This window comes from Phaethon lepturus, unplaced genomic scaffold (assembly GCF_000687285.1).
Source record: "Phaethon lepturus isolate BGI_N335 unplaced genomic scaffold, ASM68728v1 scaffold17280, whole genome shotgun sequence".
Classification (NCBI taxonomy): Eukaryota; Metazoa; Chordata; class Aves; order Phaethontiformes; family Phaethontidae; genus Phaethon; species Phaethon lepturus.
Window position 1 is genome coordinate 22,567 of NW_010511362.1, and position 21,860 is coordinate 44,426.

Genomic DNA, 21,860 nt, shown 5'->3' on the forward strand with positions numbered 1-21,860 from the left:
TTCCTCTTCTGTGCATGTGTGGCAGGGGGAGGAGGGTGTTCTTCAGGTCCTCTTCCTGCTTTGATATCACTCTGTGGGAGAATTTCAGACCTAGCATTTGCAGGGGGGAACACAAAAAAAACCTGTGCAGCAGAAGACTGCATTGTAAGCATCCTGTTGTGGCCCAGCCTCCAATGCTAACCTAGATTACTTGCAAGATATATAAGAAAAAAAAAAGGGGGGGGGGAAGGGAAGTGAGGGGGAATTTAAATCAGAAAATCAGAAATTAAGTAATAATACTACCACAAAATAGATAAGTCTATTCTTCTGGAATCTTTGGTCTTAAGCACTTACAGATGGAAAATATGGACATCTTTCTGCATATTATTTTTCCCAGTGCATTTTACTTGGCAGCTCAAAACCTTATAGCAGGAAGATGGCTGTAGAATTCCAGGGATCAGTTCAAAGCCTTGTGCTGTAGCAGATCATCTGGTGTTTGACCTACACACAAACTGAAAGCCTTAGGAAGAACGCCACCCTGGGATTTTAAGATCCTTTAAAATCAAAATCTGTGTAAGCACTGTGCACATAGACATTACATCTAAAATGCACACGGGAGTTCAGGTCCTAACAGGATTTAGGACCCCCGTTGACACCACCCACACACAACAGCAGCGACAAGCTGAAGTTCCTACATGCTGTCTAAGTTACAGCTCAGGTTAATGACTTAACATACGTCAGGCCTTTCACTAAGTTGGAGCTATAATACAGTAATTAACAGTTTAGGCAGTCTGAAGCATACACAGTTCTGGAAGCTCAAATGGCTGGAGATAATCAGGTGAATGGTGATAATCTCACCGCCTGTCCGAGCCTGAAGGTACCACAGTCTCGCTCCATAGGGATGGGTTGTAAGGCCACGAACTGAATTTGGTCTCCCTGTTCCACCTAGTCCCTGCGCTCCTTGCCTAGCCGAGGAACAAGTGTTTCCAAGGGCATTGTTTATGATGTGCACGTCGAGATCATCTACATTTGCATTCGTAACCTCTGAGTCAGCTTCGGGCACACATGGCCCATGCGCGCACAGCCAGCTCCGCTCTCCGGGGGCCTGGGATCACACATGTGATTCGGTCAGCCAAAACACGTTGTGTTTATCTGCCTACATGAGCCAGCGTCCTGCTCCTGCCAACAGCCATTCTTGTTTATTCTATATCTGTCTGCCTTTCCTGGCACCCCGTGTTGCGGCGTCTAAGAGCCAGCAAGGCGCAAGCAGTTGGATGGATCAACTCATTTCGTTCAAGTGCCCAAATAGCCAGTGGGTGGGTAATGGCTTTCGGTCAAAAGCCGTGCTGAGACAGTGTTGAGAAGGAAGGCTTGATGACAAACTACAGAACTTAAAGTGCCCAGTCTCTAATTACAATAAGTTTAAAACAAACTAGAAATCTTGAAAAGCAATTTCCTTGGGCACTGGAGAAGTTCAGATCACACTGGGAGTTCAGGATTCACATTTTGACTCATTCTAGGTGACACACTATGCTTTTATTCACTTTCCTCACAAACAATCACTTGATGTTTTAGGATAAACATCTGTCAGGAAACAGATCATATCCTATAGGAACAGAAGGAGGAAACTAAGCTTTGTTCCTGAAATGCTAAGAATGTATTTTTAATGATAGAGGCCTGGGGCAGTTTCCCATAATTAGTTTACAGGAGTATGTCAGAAAGGCTCTGGCAGGCTGCACAGTGCTCATAAATCTGCACGATTGTAAAGTATTCCAGGATCCCTTCAAAGGGACTAGACCAGAGGCAAAAATAGCAGGATGCCCTTCATGTGGTAATCCCAGCCTCTGCATACCAGGAGGTATCGGGAATCTTAATGCAGAATCTACTTTCTGGTGACTTTTACCTCTAATCTACACCAAAGAGAAGGGAGGGGAGAACAGAAGTGCTCACACTCTTTGACAGATCCAAAATGGACTTGCAGAGTCTCTAATGTTCCCCCATTTCTGAGCAGCCATGACCCTGTAGACAAAAAGAAGTCAATATACTCTTCGTTCAAAATGAGGCCAAGTTCCCAGGCAAATTTAAAAGCAAATCCACAGCCAACTGGACATGAGCTGGCAGTGTGCCCAGGTGGCCAAGAAGGCCAACAGCGTCCTGGCCTGTATCAGAAATAGTGTGGCCAGCAGGAGTAGGAAAGTGATTGTGCCCCTGTACTCAGCACTGGTGAGGCCGCCCCTCAAATACCGTGTTCAGTTTTGGGCCCCTCACTGCAAGAAGGACGTTGAGGTGCTGGAGCGTGTCCAGAGAAGGGCAGTGAAGCTGGTGAGGGGTCTGGAGCATAAGTCTTATGAGGAGCGGCTGGGGGAACTGGGGTTGCTCAGTCTGGAGAAGATGAGGCTGAGGGAGACCTTATCGCTCTATACAGCTACCTGAAAGGGGGTTGTGGCAAGGTGGATGTGGGTCTCTCCTCTCAAGCAACAAGCGATAGGACGAGAGGAAATGGCCTCAAGTTGCTCCAGGGGAGGTTTATATCAGATATTAGGAAAAATGTCTTCACTGAGAGAGTGGTCAAACATTGGAACAGGCTGCCCAGGGAGGTGGTGGAGCCACCATCTCTGGAAGTGTTCAAAAAACGTGTAGGTGTGGCACTTCAGGACATGGTTTAGTGGGCATGGTGGTGTTGGATTAATGGTTGGAATTGATGATCTTAAAGGTCTTTTCCAACCTTAATGATTCTGTGATTGTCCCACCTGCACTTTCTTCCAGGAGAATCCCTCCAGTGCCAGCACGGTTCCCTGGGTCTGTATCAGGTAATGCGGAAGGCAGGTTATATTTTCTGCCAGGGTGTAGGAGAACGTCAGAGCTGGTATGTTGAAGATTCAGAAAAATATCTGCTTCAGTGAGGAAGAGTCACCCTCAGTCAGGCTCACAGCACTTGGCAACCAAATAGGAGAGAGAGCAGCAGCTGCCAGTATGCCCAGGAGGGAGAAGCTGGCTTCACCCCCAGTGAGGTACCTCTGAGAAAGACTGTGGCTGTCCAGTGGTTTCGGTTTGTGGAAATGGTTTCTTCCATAAAGATGCAAACACCCATATAACAAATTTAAAAGGACAAGTTTCCATTAATTTCCTCTAAGTTTGAGTTGTTTGGGTTTTTTTCCAAACCCTGGAGGTGCTGTATAGAGGCCCTGATAAATATCCCTGCTCCACTGGTAGGTACTACAGCAGTAATGGAGAAATTGCTTTTTGTTTGGGGGGGGCGGGGGCGAGGGAGGTGTGGGGTAGGTGGGCATACCCCTAGGGAAGAAGGGAGTGCCAGTCCTTGTCATTATTGACCACTCTTACAGCCCCCCAACATCCACCCTTTGCTTGCCTTCCACAAAGCCATGGAAACATTTCCTTATTCTCTGCTTGTGGTTTCCGCAGACTGAAGATAAAATATGATCAAATCAAGAATAAGGAAAGAATAAACTCGCAACATTAATACTAAAAGAGATAGCAGTGCTTCCAACCTCCTTCAAACCTTGTACCCAAGCACTTCATGTAGCCCTGACGCCCTGGTGTTGTGTGCTAAGTGCTATTGCTCTTTTCAAAGCAAGGGACACTAAACCAGAGAGTGAAATACAGTCTCCTGACCCCCAGATCTGGGTTTTAAACCTGAAATTGATTACTGTGGGAACAGCTTTGCAATACCCCAGTCTGCAGTTTAACACTGAGATAGTTAAGTATTCCAAAACAGGGACACTTCTATGAGAAATCTCATTTCCAAACTATTTAGCAATTATTCTCCTTAAATTAACTCTCACGTTTCTTAGTGTTAAAAGCATAAAGTGTTTGTTGGGTTTTTTTTTCACTTCTGGATACAGTCATGTACTTTATTCTTAAATACAAGATAAAACACATATTCTATTCATCAGCTGTTATCATTCATCCATTTTTGGTCATCAGACCAGATGGTTTTCCTTTCTGGTTCTTGTGAGCTAGCAAAGTCCCTGGGCCTTTTGGGAATACAGTGTGACGCGGGGCAATAATAGTAATTTAAATGTATTCAGTGAAATTAAAGAATAAAAAAAAAATCCTTATTCAAACGTTCTCTTGAAATAAACAGACCAAAGCTTGCCCTTCAGCAAGCCCTTTTAGAACATACAGAACAGCATATGCCTTTGACTCCATTCTGAAGTTCTTATTCAGAAGTTATACAGCCTGAGCATCAGAGCACACTAAGGAGAATCAAACCTCTTTTACCTTTCATTCTGATAGAAGTTGTCATAGTTCTGTCAGTGAGAGACCTTGGGACCATTCCCATTGATTCAGCAGACTAGAGAAGCTTCACATGAGGACCTACACCAGGTTAGACAACATGATCTGCCTCTTCCTCCCTCCATTTCTGCCTTCCATAAAATGAATATAATTCCCCTTCATAAAGAGCTTTGAAAGTTACAGAAGAAAAAACAGGCTGAAATGCAGTGAACCATCATCCAGATCACTTACCAGTATATAGACTCAAGGATACCAAGATCTGACACCCAAGGCAAATGCCTGCTGAAGGCATTTATCTTTCAGTCTTAGTTGAAGAAATTAATTGTCCAATATTTTGCATTCATACCAGCTACAGACAGCTAAAACCAACACTGAAATCTGAGCAGCCCCAGTGAATCAGTGGCTTTAATTCTCATTATATTCAGAATGGCGGGGCCCAGCTGGGAAAGGCAATCAGCTAACTTCTCACCAGCTGGCAACAATCAAGAACTAAGTGCATGGAGTGAGTGAGTGCTTCACTTCAGACACTTGAATGAAGTAATGTTTTACAGTGCTAATGTAAACACAGTTCAATGGAGAGGTTGTTGGCAGGAAGCCGCAGCAAGGACATAAATTCATGGTGCTGGAAGACCAGCTTGGCTTGGCCTGCTGAAGTAGTTCACAAAGTAATCCAGCATCTCACATAAATAAACTTTTTACCCAGGTAGTAAACCAAGATAAAGGCTGGATTTTCTATCAGATGTCATGATTTAACAGACGGTTCCATTTCCTCCACAACTCACCCTTGTCCGTAAAATGAAAGAGGTTCTGAGATACATCTGAGTTATTTCAGCTAGCCAGTTCAATTGAATAGTGCACAAAGCAGATGAGAAGCTACTCTCTTCTTGCTCATTCTCACTTGCATCACTCAAGATGTTCATTGATACAGTCCCAAACTAGAAGATTTGGGCTGTGAATACGTATCTTCAGTGGCTCCTCCAAAGAGGAGAAGCTCTCAAAATGTTCCTCCAAAGAGAAGCCACAGAATCTTCTTGGATTATCAGTTATTGGCATTCTGTAGCCTTCCCATTTGCCTCTTGCAATCTCTTTATAAACACTAAGTCTTATGAATGCTTTGGAATCCCTCTAGCACCTGGCCCAACTGACACAGGGAGAGCACTGGAGGTGGATGATGTCTGTAGGCATTTGTTCTTACTGGCATCTGCAAATAGTCTGATGAAGGCAGTCTGAACCCACCGAAAACACCACAAGAGGGGTTTCACTTTTTTGCTCCTGGTAAATCAAGTAGCTGTATCTTCCATCGTCAGTAATGGATTATGCCACAGATTCACTGTTGACTCAGTTTACCTCACTGCTTGCAGGCTGCTATTGAACTCCGCCGGTTTCAAGAGGTGTCGGGCTATCCCTTGCAGGCTTTCCATTTCCTTCTTCAGTACCTGCTTCCTTCAGCAGTGGGCCGATCACAAGTCGCTACTACATTTTGGCTTCCTCCCCTGAACAGTTCTGCTCATCTTGACATTTTGGGGCATTTTTTTATGGTTAGCTTTGTTCTCTCACAGTCTTTCAAATAAGCTGGAATCATGTGTTCCTCAAACCACCCTGCCTTTAATTAGAGAGTCACTATGTCTGAAGAGCTATCTGTGGCCACCATATTGTAACACAATGTACCGACAAATTCCTTCTTCCTGTTCTGGTTTTGGGGACAAAACAAAAGTCTCTCCTCTCTCACATCATCTGAAATCACGGAGCTCCATAGACATTGCCAGCACCCATCCCAGTGTCTTACAGATCTATCACAGCATTCCCTGAGAGAAAGTGCTCCCTCACACTGCTGTCTGCTCAATGTTCAGAAACCAAGAAAAATGTGACAAGCTGTTGCTGTACAGAGGACACCAGCAGTGCAGCATGCTATGCCTGCTCTGGAGGATGACGCCTAGGATGTCTGAGCTCCAGAGGAAGGCTGTGGGCACAGGGTCTCCGCTTACATCTGGAATTCACGTAGTGCAGTACACAATCCTTGTCCTCACCCCTGACGCTAATCCTTCTCTTGACCTATATAATCTCCATAAGCATCCATACAGACTCCAAGGTGTCATTCACTATGGCTGCTTTTACCACTAATACGGTCCTGTGTCCCCAGTATGATTTTTGAGAGTCTGCATTTGACTGAAGAAGCAGGACTGAGTTTTACATAAGGAAGAATACCATGAATTACTAGCAGCTTTGGATACCTGATTAGAGATGCCATCACAAGGGGCCTGGCTTTCCAAAAAGTACTAGATTCCCAGTTTTACCAGTCAAACATCTTTGATAACATGCTTCTTTCCCAGTTTTACCAAACACCTGTGATAACATGTTTCTTGTACAGTAAAGGAATGAGGAAAACATACCCAAGGCATTTCTGCAGTTTGCAGATCCGGTGCAAACTCTTTCTGAAGTCAATTGCTTAGGCCAGTGCTCCAGCATGCTCCTTCTCCTCTTCCTCATCAGAATTTCTAATTTGCTATCAGCTGGAACTCAAGCTCTGGACCTGGAGGGTCAGGTTCCTCACATCTGGGACTGTCATTGCTGTGTCAGGCATGTCTGAGACGTCATGTCAAACAGAACTGAAATGGGCAAGAAAAATAAGTTACTGACTGGTGATGTACAAACGCACCCAAAGAAGGCTGTTTGCGTCCACATCTTCTCAAATAAAGGAGCTGTTTACCATTCGGATTTAAAATCAGGACAGTGAACATTTTATTTTTAAATGTCACAAAGGTAGAAGCAGCAATGCAGTCATTCATAAGCAAGTCTTAAATGCAACCTCCCAGCCAGGGAAGGGGGAGAGAGAAGGAGAAGGGGATCATATCCCACGGAAGAAAGGGAGAGCTGCTGACATGTTCAGAAACAGCGGCATGTGTGGAGAGTTAGAACGGTAATGCAATATAAAGCTACTTTTAAAACCAGAGGAAGAGGAAAACCTTCCCAGCTATGGCCAAGGTAGACGGGAAGGTGCTGAGTAGGGAAGGTTTAGTGGTGAGTTGCAGTTTGTATCCTCCATCAGCCGCCAGTCCATCAGCCAGCGGGTTTATGCTGTGGTGGGCAAGGCCCCTCTCAGTCCGCTTAGCCTGGGAGAGGCCTAGAGGTTGCCGCCTCGCTTTGCAGCCTCTCCTCTGCCGCTTTCCTAGTGTGATCTCGGATCTTCATTCCTTTTGGTTTTCCTTTTCTATGCACAGCTGCCTGCCAGGCTTGCTAAACTCTTAGAAAGCTTCCCTGACATCAGGGCTGAGCAGTCATTGCTACCCATGCAACGAGCTCAGTAAACGGGCGTTTCAGCAGGCAAACCCACAGCTAATGCTGTAGCGTTCTGTGGGACGGAAAAACTGCGTGAATGGGAATCCTATCTTTTGTGGCTAAGGACAGGAAAGGCAGAAATACACAGACGGGGTGATGAGAGGCCCACTAGTAGCAGCAAGAGAAAAAATGCAGTTTTAAAAATGAATCACACATTCCAGGGTTCAAAATATGCAGTGTCCTAAGCCTGGTTGCTTTTAACAAGACATTATGGACATTATGGGCCTACAGGCCATGCATTTTAGAATTAAAAGGATAGAATTTGTGCCGTATCCTTAGGAAGCTTTTCAAGGTAATACACAAGAACGCGGGATCATGCAGATGTTTGTTCATGTACTTTTCCCCCCTTCTGTATTGTCCACTGTTTCATTGACTAGAAGAGCTGATAAGAGATAAACCCGCTTTCAAGAACAGCAGGTCTGAGTCCATGTCCTGTGCAGACAGAAAGGGAAGGGCAGCTGACATTGCTGAAATCTGTTCCCAACAGATGGAGTGACAGATCAAGCCACGGAAATTTCCTACACCTTTGTTTCCGTATTTGCAAACTGTGGCTAACATAAAGGCTGTCATGAGGCATAGGCTGTGTTTCAAAAGTGCCTTGCAGAGACTTGGATATTGCTAAATGTCAGCCTTCAGTTCTAGGATCTCAAATAGGAAATCATAGATACAGACAACATTATCCTTTAAGATAGGCCACAACGTGTGAAACAGGAAAAAAAACAGCATTGCCATAACAGCTCCTTTGTGAATGGCGCGACAGGGACTGAGGCTTGTATTTGTACAAGTCTGTACAGATCCACATAAAAACACTGGCCTGAGATGGGTCAGTGAATGTGCTAAATGAAGGCACCATGGCATTGTTCTGCATTGTCCCACTTGATTCTAACAAAAACACTTAGCAGTGCCTAGCCACATGTATTTCTGACCTTCTACATAGTGTGTTATTACACTTGCTTCCTGGAATAACAGGAAAGGGAACTTACCTTCTACAGACATGGATCTGTGGTCAGAGATTTTATGACTAAAATGGGCTTATTGCACAAATAGAGCTTCCAGTTATCGCCCCATCGCACCCTCATAGCTTCTGTTCAAACTACAGGCTGCCTTCTAGAGGGCACCCAGCATTTAGCATGGGTGATGGAGAATTCCCCTGCTCTGAATGTGTTCATTTTTTCCCCACATACACATGGAGTGAAAAGCCTTTAAGTACCGTTTCCCCCCCTACACGGGAGTTTGGCTTGTGCTGGGTGCTGCTGAAAGAAGAATGTACCCCTTAATCACAGAGTCCTCTGGCTGCAGAGTCAGCTAGAGAGCGGGACGAGGGGAGAGGCGGCTGTTTCAGATTAAGGGGTTGTTCCAAAACTTTCTGTTCGATGCAAAAAACACAACACCAAATGTTTGTGCTGTGAAACAGCCAGAACCCTTTAAAAGGGACGGGATGGGAAGAATACAGTAGATGCAGAGTAACTTCTTGTTACGACTTGCCCAAGGATGGCAAACGGGGAACTGGAGTAAGAATGGTCATTAGAAAGGGTGGGAATTAAGTTACAAGCTTGCCGCAGGATAATAAGGGCTTCACCATTCTTAAGAATTATAACATTTTTCAAACATAAGGTTTTCATTTATCTTTCTTTTTTTTTTAAGCAGAGAAAAAAGTATCAGTTCCAAAGTAAAAAAATCCAGCAATAATTCAACACTTTCCAAAATATTGAAGTTTGAAAAAGTATGGGGAAAAAATGATTTGTGGCTTTCTAGACAGCTAAAGATTATAGAAGGAGGTTATTGGCTTTTCTGTGGCTCTGTATCACTCTCTTTCCATATAAACTTGGAAGCTTATTATGCAGCAGGCTCATCAAATGAGGAATTCATCAGTAACTTCTCAGAAAGGCTTCCATTTAATAGGCCTTTAATTAAGGGTACGTTATTTCAATTCACTCTGAAAGAAGAGCACCAGTATAATTTACATACTGTTTATTTGGGGGTTATTTTTCCATGAAACATAAATGGAAGTGTTTTTTATTTTATATTAAAAGCAGAGGGAAATTTGAATACCGTGAGGCCTCACACTGAGACCTGAAGCAGGGGTAGGACTGCGAGTGACAACCCAACTTCAGTACCGTCTGGGAACAGGTTATTGCTTCAGTGGAAATTTTTATTTTTCATTTAGAATAAACTAACAGCTCAGATCCTATGGCTTAAGCACTCCTCTCAGATCTGTTGGCCTAATTGTCACTGCTGTTAAATGTAAGCATTTCTTTTCCTTGCAAAACCATTGGCTGTTCAATTCAGTGCAATAAAATCAGACAGAAGTAAGCTCGGATGGGTTTGAGGCATCCATATGTGTCACTAGATGGCGTTGCAAAACAGTTATGGTATAGAATCATAGCACGGCTTGGGTTGGAAGGGACCTTTAAAGGTCATCTTGTCCAACACCCCTGCAATGAGCAGGGACATCTTCAACTAGATCGTACTTTAGTGGCAAATCACAAGGTTGTGCAACAGGCTGCTGTGTTACGTGTAACGCCCCAGAGAACCTGTTTATGTATACGTGGTCGCTAAAACAGGCTCGGGTACCGGTTCCATCCCTTTTAAGCATGTTTAACTCATGTGTGAGTAGACTGAAAGAATCAACACATAGAAATCATCAATTTTCTTTCTCTACAACAGCCCGTACATGCTGTTCCTGCCAGTGTAGTGACACTCATTCCTACCAGACTAATCCACTGAAACCAGGGACAGTGGCAAAGGTAGGGCTGTTTCCACACCAAATATGGCTCTGACTTAGAAAATCTGTTAAGCACATCTCTAACATCAAGAAGATGACTTGTTCACGGCCTTGCCTTAAAGCCTGTGGTATAGCTGATTTTCTAAAAATGATACAGGGAGGTGCTATGTCTATTATTACTTAAGATCAGCTCATCGAATCTTCACAGTTTAAAAAGTAAAAGCCAGAAGTTAGCTTGCCACACTGCTGGGAGCTCTGGGAATCAAGCTGGTGTCCCATCTCCCACTTCACCTGGACTAGGTCTGTCAGCTGAGTTTATCTCCGAATTACAACGGCACTGCCCCTTGCCTTCTGGGTCTGCCTTCAGTTAGGGCTGCGTAGCTGCGCTGCCGGCGTTAGAACTGGCCAATCTGAGAGAGTAGGACAATCCAGCTGTGCCTGTGCAGTTTAGCTAACGCGTTTGCTGGTGATGTGCGAGCCCAGCAGAGCCTAGCTCTCTCGCCCAGAGCTGCATCTGTTCTGCAGGGCCAGCAGGCTCATGTTTACACAGGGTCAAGTCACACCTGAAGCTCAGGTGGGCACTTCCTATTTTCCTTCTTTCTGCACAGGGCGTGTGTGTGTATATCCAATGCTCTCCAGAACTGGAATGCCAGCGTGAGGTGGAGCAGATGCAAAAGGTCAATACAGACTTACTCCCCTGCCAACAAGATATCCTCTAGTGCTCTGCCCAGTCCAGACTTAAGTGACTCGGGCACCATGAGCTCTTGCCATCTCCCTTGGGAAGCTACTTGCAAAGTTTTGATACATCTCCTCCTTAGCCTCAAAGCCTCACCCTAGACTTGCCTTTGCCCAGCCATCCCATTGCCCCAACCTTCCCAGTAAAAACTCTCCTGCTCTCTGATTCTTCATATCACGGCCTGGTGGCTCGTCATTTGCCCAAGCTTAATATATCTACTTCTTTCACAATCTCCTCATAAGTCAGTCTCTCAGTCTCTCAATCGCTTGTGTTGTACTTCTCAAAGAGAATTAAATCTCTCCCTCTATAAATAGTTCTGGTTGGTGTTCCAGTCCATTGCTGATCTTTCCATTACCAAAACTTCTTGACATTTTATAGCCCACCGTCTGCTGTGCATGATGGCATGCAGATGTTAGTCATACAGATGTCAGACATTTTTGGCTACCAGTACAGCAATAAAGAAATATTTTTCTAACACAAAAACTCGCAAACTTGCCTTAAATGAACTAAGTAATGAAAGGTTAGTTCTGTACTGAGTTCCCTTTGCTTCTTGCTGTTGATTAATAAAATCTCATTTTGCCACTCACATTTGGGAAAAGAATTCTCATTCTTCTCCTTCATATTGTTCCTTAAAAAATCCCTAAAACCTCCTCTTTGCTAAGATGCCCCCACACCACTACCAATGAGTTAATTGATGTAAATTTGGCCACTGGTGGGCCACCACAATGGTCTGGCACTCCTGCCTCCATTCTCTCATTGTCCCTTGAGCTCTCCCATCCACCTAACCACCTATTGTCTTCGACAGAGATTATCATCTCCCTGAAGAGAGATTTTTTTGATGCTCTGGATTTCTGATTGCACGTACAATAGCATCCTGGCCATAGCCAGGCTACTAATAGCCACCATGGATGAAATCATAAAACCCTCCTTTAATGAATTCTTAGCAGTTAACAAGAATAAGGTTATATCAGATGCAATAGTGTATTTCCAAGAGTGAGATTAAGGGCGAATAGTCTCAGAGTGTTGGTCACAGTTTTAGCATCAGTCAGCTATTAGCAATAGATATTTGCAGACAGTTTTCAAGGGGGGGCATTAGTGGAAGTGTGAAACCAATATATTTGAATAGGTATTTTTTAATAAATTGCAATGTTGTTAGTCCATAATAGGATTGGGGTTTTTCCTCTGTTGTTTTTTGTGGGTTTGTTGGGTTTTTTTCCTCTGGGAGGGATAGCAACTATAATACTAGTAACACAAATGAAAATTAGATAATAGAGTGTGTGAAAAAGGAACGAAATGTATTTGGTATTTGGTCATCTGCTTTATAACTTGCAGGGATGTGATAGATCCCAAAAGGTTTTGGAGAGCACAGATATGTGGCCTCATGCTTATGATGATTAGAAAATCTCCAGATTTTCACTATGGGAGGTGAAGCGAGTTGGCTACTTTATAAGCATCTGCGTCACGTAACCATTTAATATTAGCCACCTCTGTAGAAAGGACACTGAAGAGAACCAGAGGTCCGAATACAGTGGCATTTCCAACAGCAGTAGATGTGTATCAGTGTAAATTAGAATTCCTTATTCCAACAATGCGACCTTCTAAGATACCTGCAAGAAGACACCTATATCATGTTTTACCCATGCCTACATCACTGTACATTACTTGGTACTTAAGACAATCTCTTCTCGGTAGATAGCAGTTTTCCATTCCTTGATCTCTCTATTGAGTGCATGGACACACATAGACACACACAAAATTTTGTATTTGACTAAACGACGCCTGCTATATCTTGAATTTCCCAGTGTTGACACACATGTGTAAAGCAGCTTTAACAGTTCTGGTCATTTGTGTGTTAAATTCCTATTGCTACTGGAAAAATCCCAGGTCACCTCCCCTCAGTGGAAGCAGGAGCTTGCTATAGTAATTATGGAAAAAATAACAACATCCAGACATGAAATCTTGGACCAATTATTTCACCTGGGATCTCTTTCACAACATATTTGCTTTCTCATTTCTTTCTCTCTCCTCTTTAATTTTTGGAAGACTGTGATCTCCCTTAAGTTTTCAGCTTAATTGTATCCTATAAATATGAGCAAAATCCAGGAATCTTCACTGAAGACAGGAACTTTGCCATTGATTTCAAGGCAGCTGGGTTCACATATCAGGAACACGTGTGGGCTTGCATACAAGGCTGTCTTTAATATAAGATAAGAAAGAAAAACCAGCAATGGAAATACCAGTCCTTACTGTGTATTTCGCAGAAGAAATCTGTTATACAGATTTCCCTTTCTTTTGTTTTGTTCTTTTTGGAGATTATGAATTGTCAGGGAAACTTTATCATTAATATAACTCTCTAAGGTGAGATGACAGGGAAATAAATGCACTTTTGGTCTTTCCAGGTCTGCTCAGCACAGGCCTCCTGCCACTGTTTCACCTGTGACTCATTGGAAAGAAATGTTGACAACATTGGACAGCTTTATCCCGTGTATTTAAATGGAAGCTGTCTGGACTGGGAAGTCATGCTCTAGTCATACAGTATGTACAGAGGTACCAAACGCGACGGTAGGAACTTACAGCCCTATAATCATACTAGTGCTTCTAGTACGTGGGCACTAACGTGCTCCATAAACAGTCTGCTACAACGATCTTTCGGAGAAGAGCATTGACAGTTTGTCTCTGAATGCTTAGAAGTAGCAATATACATGGTCTCTGTACATTGTAAGGGAATCAGATCCAAAAAATAAACCTTGAAATGGTATCTAATGTATAGCCTATCAGATGTGTCATTTCAGATATAAACCTCTACAGGGGTATAATCCAAGAACAGCAGCAATATATTAATAAAATATGCTTCAACCACATTTTTTTCTGGCAGATAGTACTTTTGCACTGTAGCCCAAAATATATAATGAAATCCAGATCTTACTAGTTGCTGGAATGTCCTTTGTCAATAACTGTGAAAAATGCCTCTCACCCTGCAGTGCAAAACTGAGCTGTGGAATTTATGTGCATAAGTTCTTCCACCCTTAAAAAGTATTTTTTTTATCCTGAATGAAAATACTGACACTGATTGTGCATGGCAGAGACCACTCCCTGCCTTTGCTGTATATCCTAATCCCTTCTGCACCAATTTTGTTTATGTGAATTTATTGCCTGTGAAGGAGACTACCTCAGCAACCTCAAAACCCCGGATTTTCTATTATCGTTTGATAAAAAATTAATACCAGTATTACCAAACAGGAGAGAGATGCACATGTACATCTCCTCAATGTGAGACACAGTATCTGGGACCAGGATCCTTTTTTATTCCTTGCTTTTTCTGCTAGGGAAACAGTTAAAATTCAACTGCATTGCTAGTTTTTGGCCTGGTGGAAACCTGTTCACACAGCACCAGTTTGGGTTTGGCTCCGACCTGAGCTGAGACTGGTCACAGACCTTAAAAAACGAAACAACAAAACCCCTAGTTCCCAAACCCTTTGGACCAATGTTGTGGATGAAGACTTCTCACACAATTTTGCACCCTCTTCATATGTTTTTAGTTGAGAGCACCAGAGCAGTCAGCATTGTTCTGTTGCCAGCTGCTGACCACTCACCATCATCTCATGAATTATGGTTTGAGAACTAACTGCCTACATCATTCCGCACCTATTTCTGCTTCCAGAAGTAGCACGAGAGGGTCACTGGATGCATGTCCCTGTAGCCTGGTGGTATGAGGAGATTAACCAAATTAGCCATTTGCCCCCTCACCCAGGCGAGTAGGTTCTGCCTACAGAAGAGGAGCAAAGTTCTGCATGGAAACAGGAAGAACTGTATTCACCAGCGAAACAGCATATTCAGGAGGCTGGCATGGGCCTTCCCAAAGCAAATGAAACCCCTTAAAGAACCCTGTGGGATTTTCATCCCACTATAAATGATTCCACAGCTTTTGACTCGATTTTCTAAATGCTCATGTTTAAACAGATACTTGCCCATTTCTTCTCTGTCTCCCCAGTGTGCTTCTCCAAGGTTTGGGTAGTAGACAGAGGTGCTGAAAACTAGTTCAAGGAAAGAACTTAAGAGCCCTGGGCTTCCAACTACTTGTACTCCTTTTCCCCATTTTTATGAGCCCACCTACAGGCCTCGGGCCTGTGGAGCACTTGACAGTCAGAGCACCCACCGCAATGGGTGCACCCCACCTCTTGCCACCCACCAAGGAAAGATTCAAAAAGCATCTGGCAGAGAATATCTAGTTCATAGAATCATAGAATAGTTTGGGTTGGAAGGGACCTTTAAAGGCCATCTAGTCCAATCCCCCTGCAATGAGCAGGGACATCTGCAACTAGATCAGGTTGCTCAGAGCCCCGTCCAACCTGACCTGGAATGTTTCCGCAGATGGGGCATCTACCACCTCTCTGGGCAACCTGTGCCAGGGTTTCACCACCCTCGTTGTAAAAAATTTCTTCCTTACATCTAGTCTAAATCTGCCCTCTTTTAGTTTACAACCATTACCCCTTGTCTTATCGCCACAGGCCCTGCTAAAGAGTCTGTCCCCATCTTTCTTACAGGCCCCCTTAAAGCACTGGAAGGCTGCAATACAGCCCAAGAGAGACGAGGGAAAGTCACAGGCTTCTGCTGAGTGAGACACAGGCGTGCCTAGTCACACGAAGGAAAGAGAAAAGAGTGACCCCACTGAAGATTAAGTCCTGTAATGCACCTGATAACATATAAATAAAGACAAGGGCCATAAACGCCTGCAAGTGAGCATAAACAGCCTGACAAGAAGAGTGGTACATTATCCGCACATGATAGTATTTCCAGCTGTCACTTTCAAGCTTGAATTGTCTTCAGTCTGACCTGAAGCAAAGGGACATAACCATTAAATACTAATTCAGTCTTTTGCCTTCCCTTCCCTCCCCTCCCCTCCATAGGCCATGCAAGCACCAAAGTGAGGTTAAACTTCAGTGTATGCTTAAGTGCTTTTCTGACTTAGAACCACCAGAGGGTTTGAATCTTCTCCATTGACTAGTAATGAATGTTAGGACAGGAATGTGTGCAGCCGTGTAACTAGTAATTTTTCATATTCATCCCCAAAGCATTCTGACACGTAATCACTAAGCATAATCACTGAGCACAGCCCTGTTTTGGAAGGCTCTTTTATTGCTGCACCGTAGCACAGGCTGGATTTTAAACATAATTGTCCTGCACTCCTACACCTTCAACTTTATAACCAAAACAAGTCTTAAAAAAAAAAAAACCACCAAAAAACAAAACCCCCCAAACAATCTTTTTATTTAAATTACAGGGTGCAAGAAAAAGCCAGAATATTTTAGGACAGATAATAAGGCCCACAAATATGTAAGGAACAATCCCCTCTGAATCAGTGGGCTCTGTTTTCTGGCAGAACCTCACTGAAGTTCCTCTACTAGTGCGGAGGAGAGCTGAGTCTTCCCTGGTAAGTGAATGAGCTGATTGTATTGCAGGACAATTTCTACTTGATCTTCTTCCAAGTGTGCAAAGCCATAAGTGATTGCATTTGGACAAAACAGTTGTCAAAGAGACCAGACCTGGAAGCTCTGCATTAAGAATCCAAGTCCTAGTCTTTGTGCAAAGAGAGAAGTTGCATTAAGCACCAGCTTCCATCCCGCTTAAATCTGCTTCGTACTGCAAAGTGGGGCTGCCAGAGCCGGGAGGGAATTCGCCCTCCGTTCAGAAGGGCCTGACATCAACTGGCAGCTCTGCAGACAAAGGAAGGGTGAAGGAGAAAGAAGGCATGCCAGAGAAAGGAGGTGGCATGGATCAGTGTTCAGACCTGCACTAGCATAAAGTCCTCTTGTGCAGAGGTGCAGAAGTGAGGTGAGAATTCAGGCTCTTGCAGCTGGTGAGTTTATTGCGGTGGCCAAATTCATTTAGCTGTGTAGGCATGTGATTTGGGAGAGGTAACCCTCGTTGGCATGGGACAATCTTGAACACCCGCATGATGAGATGCCAGTAGTACAGCTTCCCGGTGGGGTCATACTGCTGTAAGAGAGGGATGTTGGCCCCACTCACTGATGACTGGAGCTAATGAAGTCTTTTTTTCCTAATGATTTCAAATGCTGTTTCTGTGACTGACTGTCTGTAGCTATCCCAGGCCCATTTCTGTGGTCTTCTGAATGCTACACCTCAGCAGCTGTATCATTGAGAAACCATCTGCGGCACGTTGCGATGGCTTTATCCCTCCCACCAGCTTGTGACTAGGTAACGCTGTTTGCAAGGCCGGCAGATGGCAATCTTTGTGTTCATCTGCTCTCACGTATAACACTTTCATCTCACCGTACATAACACCGGTTGCATCAGTCAGTTTGGGGTAGAACTTGTGTCAGTCCTGGCCAGAAGACGTTTTGTTCTCCCTGGCTGATGTTTCCATCCCAGATGTCAACCAGATGTAGAACAAGAAATGGGTCTATGTGAGAGCTGTCCTCTCACCAGGAAGCTCTGTAAACTGGGCAAGGAGAGGTGCTAAAATCAAGGTCAGCTCGAGCACAGGCCAGTAATAACACCCAGACCCCAGAACTTCACTGCGTCTCAAATATAGCCTGAACCTTTGGGGCTGCAACTCTGTCAGTACCTAGGAGGCTTAGCCTCAGTTTAAAACATTTAATTTTAAAGTTCGTAATATTTATTTTTAAAGCCTGAAATGTCACATTGCATCACCAGTTTCTAAGCAACATTCCTGGGGACTCCACAGAAAAAAATGTATATTTAAAAAGTGAAGACTCAAACTGAGGCCAACCTATGTCTCAAAAGCGCCTTTCTATTTTAGGAGCTTGATCTGACTAACCAGGCACTGCTGTTTTTGTTATGGGTCACTGCTTTTGCAAGCCTCCCCGTACTGACTCCTTTTCCTGCTCGCATGCAGGGGCTGCGGCACAGTTCCCCCGTTTACACTGCTAGTTGTTATTTCCCCAGCTGCCGGCTGGGTTATGACCCCAGTCAGATCACAAATAATAACCTCCCTTCCCTCTCAGGAAAGCGAGGAGCCAGCGGGGTTCAAGAAACCCGTCCCTTCTCAGAGCACCATCGGTGCCTGGCTTCACGGGGCTCAGGCCCTGGTGCCCTCCACCCCGATCACCCCCCGCCGGCGTCAGCCGGGGAACCTACACCCACGTCTCCGGCGCCCAGCTCCCCAGCACCGCACGGAGCGGCTCAGCCCCTTGCCTTCCTTGCCTCCTTCCACCTCCCTTCCAAGCGGTTTCTCCCTCGTTCTCTGGAGGACTGCCCCGAAGCCTGCCGAAAAAAGCAAGCTCTCCCCACCCGCACCTCTGGCTGTCTCCTCCTTGCTGCTACGTTTTTTCTCCAGGTTTTGCAGGACTGAGGAAGAATCCTTGTTCGGCAGGTAGCTGACTTCCCATGTGATGATTCCTTAGCAGCTGAAATAATGTGTTGCGCACACAGCCCTTGACACACTTGATAGCTGTACTTTTAAGTCTGGTACCTAAAGCAGAATGTAGAAAGACTCACAGTACTGCCATCCTTAAAGAGGTATATAATTTCCCTTTGCGGACATAGCATTGACTTTCAGTTCCTTGTTAACTACACTCTGAGGTCTACAGGATTTGTACATTGCATTTCACCTTTCTCAAACTGCTCATGTCAGTTCACTGGGCTAGAGAATTCATTTCCACAAGCCCCCAGAGAGCTGCACTCTTCAGGGGCAGGTGCCATTTTTATCTCAAATTTCCCATATAAGATGTGTCCATAGGGATTTCATTCCACCATTTTGCCATGACTTGCAGTCCAGCCAAGGTCTCTTAGAGCCTTGATTTGAAGACTAAGCAGCAGAAAACCACCACATTCTTGGGGAAATTATCCCAGGGGTTAACTGAGATCATTATTTTAAAATTGCAAGTAATTGCACTTGCTTCAAGTCTGCATTTGTCAGGATTTAAATCCAAATCGTTGGCTATCCTTCTGCCTTCCTCTGCTGGATTAAAAACTGATTTACTTTCAGAAATATGAGAAGATCATGACCAAGGTGTGGCTGTGCCTTCAACATGGTTATTTTCCCATCATCATTTCAATGGTGTCATATCCAAACCGCTGGTCACTTTTTGAACCCTTTGCAATCCTTTTGAAAGGTTTGATGTGCACAGCAGTAACCATCTTACTCCTACCACATATGACTTCTAACTTCTCCTCGACATGCTGGCAGACTTTCTCCCTGCTGCAATATTCAAGAAGGGCAGAGGGGTCTGGAGCACAAGTCTTACGAGGAGCGGCTGAGGGAACTGGAGTTGCTCAGTCTGGAGAAGAGAAGGCTGAGGGGAGACCTTATCGCTCTCTACAACTACCTGAAAGGGGGTTGTGGCGAGGTGGGTGTGGGTCTCTCCTCTCAAGCAACAAGCGATAGGGTGAGAGGAAATGGCCTCAAGTTGCTCCAGGGGAAGTTTATATCAGATATTAGGAAAAATGTCTTCACTGAGAGAGTGGTCAGGCATTGGAACAGGCTGCCCAGGGAGGTGGTGGGGTCACCGTCTCTGGAAGTGTACAAAAAACATGTAGACGTGGCACTTCAGGACATGGTTTAGTGGGCATGGTGGTGTTGGGTTGATAGTTGGACTTAATGATCTTAAAGGTCTTTTCCAAACTTAATGATTCTGTGATTCTGTAATATCACAACAAAAGCTTATTTCCAGTATCTTCTACACTGTGACTTTTAAGTCTCTCACAGAACAGCTACCTTCTAGGATATTGTTCTTTATCTTATGCATTTTTTTGCTTCTTGCTGTATGACCTTGCATTAGCCCTTTAAAAATGTTCACTTTGCCAGAAGTCCCATGTTGGCCTGTATAAATTACTTACTTTCTAAGAAATTCTGATGCCAAATATTTCCAGCAGTCATTTCAAGTTTATTCCTCACCTCAGATAAAGATACTAAGAATCATCAGCCTTGGAAGTAATCCCTGTGGCTCCATGTCATGTGTGCTAGTCTCTCCCTACAGCTGCCTTATAATCTATCATCTTCACTACCCTTTGACACATTTAAGATAGATTCTGTAGCATGCTACTTTTTTAATCAGGTGGGGAGAGCAAAGCAAAGTCCTCACAGAAATTCTTTAGTGTATCTATAATTGGACAGAATGAACAGCAGAGATAATAAGGAAATCTGTTTCTTTCCTTTGTTGCCATGTACTGAGTATGTTTTTCTTGGCTTCATTAGACCTATGCAGATAAATTATGTTTTGCTTCTGTGTTGTTTCAAACTATCACCAACAACAAGAAAATTGAGGTAATTTAGTTTTTTTAAACAAATGAATTTACCCCACATTAAATACTTGCCTTCAGCTTTGTAGGGTCACTTTTTAATCTTTGTAATAAAATTGGAGGAAAAATTTAAATGAAAAAATAATTTTGAGTTCTATTTTCTTTAAAAGGTCACATTGAAAAGTGTAATATTTAGAGACTCCCCCCCAGCCAAGATTAATAAACCAGCAGACCAATTTAAGCCACTAATTTAAGCGGAAAATGTTACCTACCCTTGCTCCGCAGAGCTCCAGTTTTGTGGTCCCTGTGAAAGGCACGATCCTTTTACTGCCCAGCTGATGTAGGATATGATATTCTGGGAAGGGCTGTGCGTTTTTGCACTCACGTTAATGTGAGCACAGGCATTCAGCATCCTCCCCTACCTCCAGGGCAAACCGCTGGCCACAGAATGCAAACTGTAGACACATATTAGCAAAACCACCGCTAATGTTTATCAGTGCACTGGGCAACTTCAAATTTGCTAAAAATGAAGCAAACAAGGAAAGAGAGAAAGAGAAGAAGGTTTTTCATCCCTGAAAACTTAATTTCAGGAGAAGTAGAAGGTACACCTTCCCCCAACCCCAAGAAAAATGAGGTCAAATCCAGCATGTTGTCACGGAAATGTAACAGCTTCTCTGTAAATAAGTGAAATCGTGGAAGATAGTTAAAGTAGTATTAAGATCTTGGATATTTGTAGATGTTACCCATCAACTACAATTAAGTGGTGCATGAAACACTGAAGCGAGCGTGAATCTGCTAAAGACCAGGTGCTGGCAGCGTAGCTATGCCAGCTTACATCAGCTCAATAGAACGGTGTCATTTACACAATGAAGGGAGAGCAAAGGACCTGACCCTGTCTTTAGCCATGTCTCTTTAGGTATTTTTGCACCTTTTCTCTTCTTTTTTTTGCTGCTTTTTAGTGCACATTCATGGGAAATACATGCGGCTCTGATTGTAATACAATAACAAAGTAAACGTCCTGATCTCTTAAAAAAGTTAACAAACAGCCATGCCCATATGAAGTTCGCAGAAAAGACTATACCAATGTACATGAGAACCCAAAAGAGAAGTTGGTTGGAAAGTGAAAAGAAAATTGGATTTCACTGGAGAACTCCCAGAAAGCAAACGCGGAAAAGTGGAACAGCAGGCAGAAGTAATGGGGTTAAAAAACAATAGCTCTTAAACACCAGAGCTGTTCCTGACACCGATGGAGAAATGCACTTCTTTTTTATGGCTTTTTCTACCCAGACAGAGTCCGTTTAATGGAAGGAAAGAGAAAGCCAGGGTTGGGGAGCTCCAGGGAGCTGGGACGCGTGAAGGAAAGGGTTAAGGCTGGAGTCACCCTCTCTGAAGGGCTCTGTGATGCTGTGCAGCCAGTGTTTCAGCCCCCAGAGCCTTCCTCCTCCTCCTCCCTCCCTGTGGCGGAGTGGGGAGGAGGCGGGTTCTGCTGAGCTGTTAAATCCCGAGTGAAGTTTCCCCCATTTCCAGTGGCCACCGTTGTCTGAGGCTGGTTGGGAGCAGGGCTGGGGTTACCCCGACATTTCTGGGACCGCGGCCAGCCAAGAA